The following is a 6,000-nucleotide window of genomic DNA, read 5'->3' on the forward strand; positions in this document are numbered from 1 at the left end:
CACTTTCACTGTAAAGGCTTTATATATATATATTTTTAATTTTCCTTGTTTATCTCAGGACAGCAACACATTTCAGGTAAAAATAAATAAAAGCATCAGCCTTAGAGACTTACTATCCTTAACTGTCTGTTCTGGAGGAAACAGTACATTATGTTTCATGTTAACTTTTCCCCAGCCATCCAACTTTAGCCTCCTCCAGCTAGTCAACTTAATTATGTATTAAGCACAGACTTTCACATCATCAGGTGTCAGAGAGAAGACCACCCACCGCTCTAAGCAACAAATAAAATAAGATTGTGCCAGAAATATTTCAAAAAACATGGATTATTTTTTTCACTTGATTTTTTTCTTGTTTCAAAGTTTGAGGGAAACATGTTACAAAAGCACTGAACTGAGTTTTCTCAAGGCCAAAGAGCCCATCTTAACTCTCCTTATCTCTAGCTGTGTGGCAATCAGAACATAACCCATATCTCTGAGCTCCCGTTTGTTTATCTGAAAGATGAGGGAGGCTGAGTTGAGTCATATTCCGTATCACAAAGCTCAACTATAATCATCATTAATGTTTCCTGAGACAAGCACTTTGCCTTCTTTATCAGATATCCCTTATAACAACCCTGTGATGTGTGTATTATTATTTTCCCCATATTCCAGATAAGGAAACTGGACTGAGAGAGGTTTTGAAACTTGTCCAAGGTCACACAGTGAGTGACAGATCCAGCATCGGAACCTACTTTGGCCCCAGATCCCAAGATGCGGCCACAGTTTCATGGCACAGAACTGCCTTAGAGTTCATTCGGAAAGGGGGGCACCTGATCTTTAATGTATATCAGATTTTCACTTTGACTTTCTCGGAGCTGCCAGTAGCGATCAGCTCTACACTGGTTAATGCCATCTTAATTTCAGAGAGGCACCCATAAGTGGGTGCTGGAGACAACCGGGGGAGAGGGAAGAGCTGGGGGTCGGCACGCCCAGGCCTCTGAGGTTGAGAGTAGACTTCTGTCTGGTGAACTTGCCCCAGCACTCAGAATCCAGGAGGCCACAGCTGCCCAGAAATGGCTGAGTTGGGAGGGACAAGAGGAGCCCCATGATGCCTGACGAGGACCTTCCTGTCATCTCCCTTCACATGCCCCTTAGACTAAGCCTGGTGCCTACATCCCCCGTTGGGTGTTTAAGGAACACAATGCCATGATGGAGCCAAGTAGAGCTAAGAAATAGCAGTGGAAGCCTCCTTCTCAGGAAGCTGGGCGTCCAGGATGGGGGACAGGGCTGCCCAGTTTGGTTGCCCTTGGGCTCCTGCATGGACACCCTGCCAAACATACATATGCTCCATCAGACAAAGCATCAGCCCCCACTTGCCTCGTGACCAAAGGCTTAGAGTCCTTGGAATAAAAGGATCCCATGGCTTCTCCACCGACCTCGGGGGAATGTTGGGGTTTCCATGATGTTAAAAATGAAAAATAGCAATTCATACAAGAAGGGGCAGTGATGCTCCATAGATGACGAAACACAGCCCCTGCTCTTAAAAACTCACTGTTGGGTGGGGTTCACCAAGGCTTCCTTTCCCTTAGGATCCCTTGGGTTAATCCACTTATCCCAAGTCTAAAAAAAAAAAAAAAAGCTTCATACAAGATAAGTACAATTTTTTAATACACAAATTTTTAGCATGTATTTAATGAATTAAGGAGAAAATAATCAGTTGAGAAATGTCAGCCTCCAGAAACTGCACGTTTTGTTTTGAAATACTGAGGCTGTCAGACACAATAAAAAATAATCTCATTCATTACCAAGAATAAGGGAGCAGCTATGCATATGCTCAAGAATAACAGTGGAAGAGCTAATTCTCCTTTACTTGTTTTTATTAGATTAATCTTGATCTGTATCGTGGATGTAAATTACACTTCCTCCTATAAATTCAATTTCGCAGACAAAGATGTACTTCTTTCCCGATCTATTTTTAGTGGCTTGAAGACTGGCCCACATTTTTGCTGACCACATAGGTATTATGCAAACCCCCTACCAGCTCCCTGAGGTGATAATTACCATTTGGGGAATCCCACTTGAGGGATGAGAGAATACTCCTGTGGAAAGAACTCCGATTTCCATGTGAGGAGACCGAGCATTGATTCTAGCTCTGCCCCTAACTGGATGTGAACTCTCAAACAAATTACTTCACCTCTCTAGTTCTGTGTATAGTAAGGGAGCACAATTAAATGATGTCTTTCCAAGACTCCTTCCAGCTTTAAAATTATGTCTTTGCTCAAGTCTCACAAACAAAAGCCAGGAGTCTTTGTCATATGAAAACATTGGATCCACCAGGAGGAGTGGTAAAGGGGACTCTAGGGACTGGAGGCTGAGCCAGGGACCCTGGAAGCAAGCACGTGAAAAGCGGCAAAGGCTGCTGCCTGGTTCCCAAGAAATTCCCTGGGTGGATTCCAGGTTCCAGCCTGGAGCGCACATTGAAGATTGGTGCACTGGAATTCTATGAGATGTGACATTGAGTAGACCTATTTATTGTCCTCTGAATCAGTCACGAGTATTTTCCTCAAAAGAAAGGACAGCTAAAAAAATTCAGCAAGAGTGAGGAGTTTAATAAAGAACGGTACCTCCAGGGAGAAGAGACCCATTTTCCAGCCCAGTTACAAAAGAGGCTGCTTACAGAGCTCTTACAGGGTTTCCCAGGTGGTGCCAGTGGTAAAGAACCCACCTGCCAATGCAGGAGACATAAGAGATGCAGGTTCAATCCCTGGGTTGGGAAGATCCCCTGGAGGAGGGCTTGGAAACCCACCCCAGTATTCTTGCCTGGGGAATCCCATGGACAGAGGAGCCTGGTAGGCTTCAGCCCATAGGATTACAGAGTTGGACACGACTGAAGCAACTTAGCATGTACGGACAGTGCTCTTATGCTTCCGTTTGTCATGATAGGAGTCTAGGTCAAGAAGTGTACCCATAGCAAAGCCAGACCCCCCAGGAAAAGCCCACGATGAAATGCAAGAGAGCAGTGGAAGTGACCATAACCAAAAGGGCTGACCTGAGAAAGTGTTCATTATTTCAAAGGGAACATTGGAGCCCCTCCCAGATCCCAGGCACTGGGAAAGGGGAGCCTTCGGGGGAGGCATGAGCCTGCAGGTGGATGATTCACACACGATGCTTGTCCTTATCTTCACTACAGTTAATCTTCATGACTCCCTGGATTCCTAGCCTGGAAGAGGAGGAATTTTTACATAGAAGCCATCCTTCAGCTGGACTTTGTCATCTTCTCTATGTTGCTGTACCAGCCTGGCCAGGACACTATTTCATCTTTTAGAACTTGCCTCTGATTCAACTATTCAAGAGAGAGAAGTTCTTCTCCCTGTTTGAATACTGGAATCAGGATGACTAGAGTGAATTTTGTGTCTGCCCCGTAAAAAGTACCAGAATTTGTGGTCTTCCTCCATTTTTGGTCTATGCCGAAAATGGTCCTCAGTGGAAATGCAAAGGGAAAGAGGAACATCAGCGACTCTGCGTTCATGCGGACTTGCAGGATTGTTGTTTAGCTGCGTCTCTCTGCTTGTGACTGCTCAGTTCAGTTCAGTCGCTCAGTCATGTCTGACTCTTTGTGACCCCATGGACTGCAGCACGCCAGGCCTCCCTGTACATCACCAACTCCCAGAGCTTACTCAGACTCATGTCCATTGCATCGGTGATGCCATCCAATCCTTCTCCTCCCACCTTCAATCTTTCCCTGCATCAGGTTTTTTTCAAATGAGTCAGTTCTTCACATCAGGTGGCCAAAGTATTGGAGTTTCAGCTTTAGCATCAGTCCTTCCAATGAATATTCAGGACTGATTTCCTTTAGTATGGACTGGTTGGACTTCCTTGCAGTCCAAGGGACTTGCAAGAGTCTTCTCCAACACCACAGTTCCAAAGCATCAATTCTTCGGCGCTCAGCTTTCTTTATAGTCCAACTGTCACATCCATACATGATTACTGGAAAACTGCTGGTTACTTTAATATTGCCCTGTATGTTTGTAATGCATGTTCCAGATGGCGCTACTGGTAAAGAACCCGCCTGCCAGTAAACAGAAGACGTAAGAGACAAGGGTTTGATCCCTGGATTGGGAAGATCCCCTGGAGAAGGAAATGGCAACCCACTCCAGTATACCTGCCTGGAGAATCCCATGGACAAAGGAGCCTGGGGGGCTATAATCCATAGGGTCACAAAGAGTCAGGCACGACTGAAGCGACTTAGCATGCACGTGATTGTAACAACAACCGTGGCAAGGGGTCAGGAATATATATTCTTTGTACTTTTATACAAGTCACCCTCTTTAATCTTGAACAACCTGGTGAAGATGCCTTTACCTTAGTTGTACAAAGGTGGAAACTGGGGCTTATGGAGATAAAGTGACTTAAGCTGGAGAGCTGAAACCTACAGCATGTTTATCTGATCCCAGGGCCTGTGAGCTCCTCTTATACCACAGCTCACAACGGGCCACGTCTCATGAAACTGGAGCCAGAGACAGAGGAGGCAAGTGCCGGTGTGGTTTATACCAGTGTCAAAATGTTAAACGGTGGTGTATAAGGCTTTTCTACGTGGACAAACAGGCTTAAATAAGGATGTTCTTTCTAAGCAGACTTTATAGCTAAATATTAATGGGGACGGGGGTGCTTCCCTGGTGATCCAGTGGTTAAGACTTTGCCTTCCAGTGAAGAGGGTACAGGTTTGATCCCCGGCTGGGGAGCTAAGACCTCACATGCCTCAAGGCCCAAAGTCCAAAACATAAAACAGTAGCAATATTGTAGCAAATTCAATAAAGATTTTTTAAATGGTCAATATAAAAAAAAATCTAAAATCCTTATATACATAGTGTGTGAGTGTAAAAGTCACTCAGTTGTGTCCGACTCTTCGGGATCCCATGAACTATACAGTCCATGGAATTCTTCAGGCCAGAATACTGGAGCCAGTAGCTGTTCCCTTCTCCAGGGGATCTTCCCAACCTAGGGATCAAACCCAGATCTCCGCATTGCAGGCAGATTCTTTACCAGCTGAGCTACCAGGGAAGCCCAAGAATACTGGAGTGAGTAGCTGTTCCCTTCTCCAGCAGATCTTCCCAACCCAGGAATTGAACTGGGGTCTCCTGCACTGCATGTGGATTCTTTACCAACTGAGCTATCAGGGAAGTATATATATATATTTAAATTATGTATAAATAGAACTGATTCTTGAGAAGTCCCTTCTGGGCACGGCCGTGGACTTCCTGTCTATCTCATCTGGCAGCTGCGTCCCTGCTCTCTGGCGTCTCGACCAGAGCTGCCTCCCTCATTCATAGAGCAGCTGGGGGCCTGAAAAGGCCCTAATAGTGATGTCCTGTAAGACGGAAGAAAGGGGAGGCTACACCAACTCCATCCCAGAAGATTCCAGCCCCGCTAACAGTGGCAAGAGTTTCCTACAGCATTCCAGGTCCTGCTCCTCTTTGGAAAGTCCAGCCCCATCAGAGACCAGCTTCCTCCTCAGGGGAAAATTGGGAGACTTCCTGAGCTAGGAGGGTCTTCTGAAGTGCTGGCCTTACTCTAGGCTATCTTTGTGAACCAGGGGCTTTCTGTGACATGTCTTCTGATTACTAACAGCCAAGTGCTTGGAAAATGTTTAGAAGGACGAGTGCTCATTTCTGGGACTGGAGGCCAGCGGATGCACTGCAAAAGGTGTTCAAGTGGGAGAAGACAAACCAAGGAAGAAGTCAGAGGTGGGAGTCAGCAAGGGCTGGGGAGGCTAGTGCCAGAGACGGAGAGGAGGAGCAGTGTGTGTGTGTCTGTCTATCTGTCTCTGGGTTTGCATGTTTCTGTGTATGTATATCTGTATCTGTGTGTCTGTGTGTGTGACTGTGTGTGTGTGTTTGTGTGTCTCTGTGTGTCCGAGTCTCTATGTGTCTCTGCTTCTGTGTGTCTGGGTCTATGTGTGTCTCTGTGTGTCTGAGTCTGCGTGTGTGTGTGTGTGTGTGTCTGGGTCTCTGAGTGTGTCTG

This window comes from Bos javanicus, chromosome 23 (assembly GCF_032452875.1).
Source record: "Bos javanicus breed banteng chromosome 23, ARS-OSU_banteng_1.0, whole genome shotgun sequence".
NCBI lineage: Eukaryota > Metazoa > Chordata > Mammalia > Artiodactyla > Bovidae > Bos > Bos javanicus.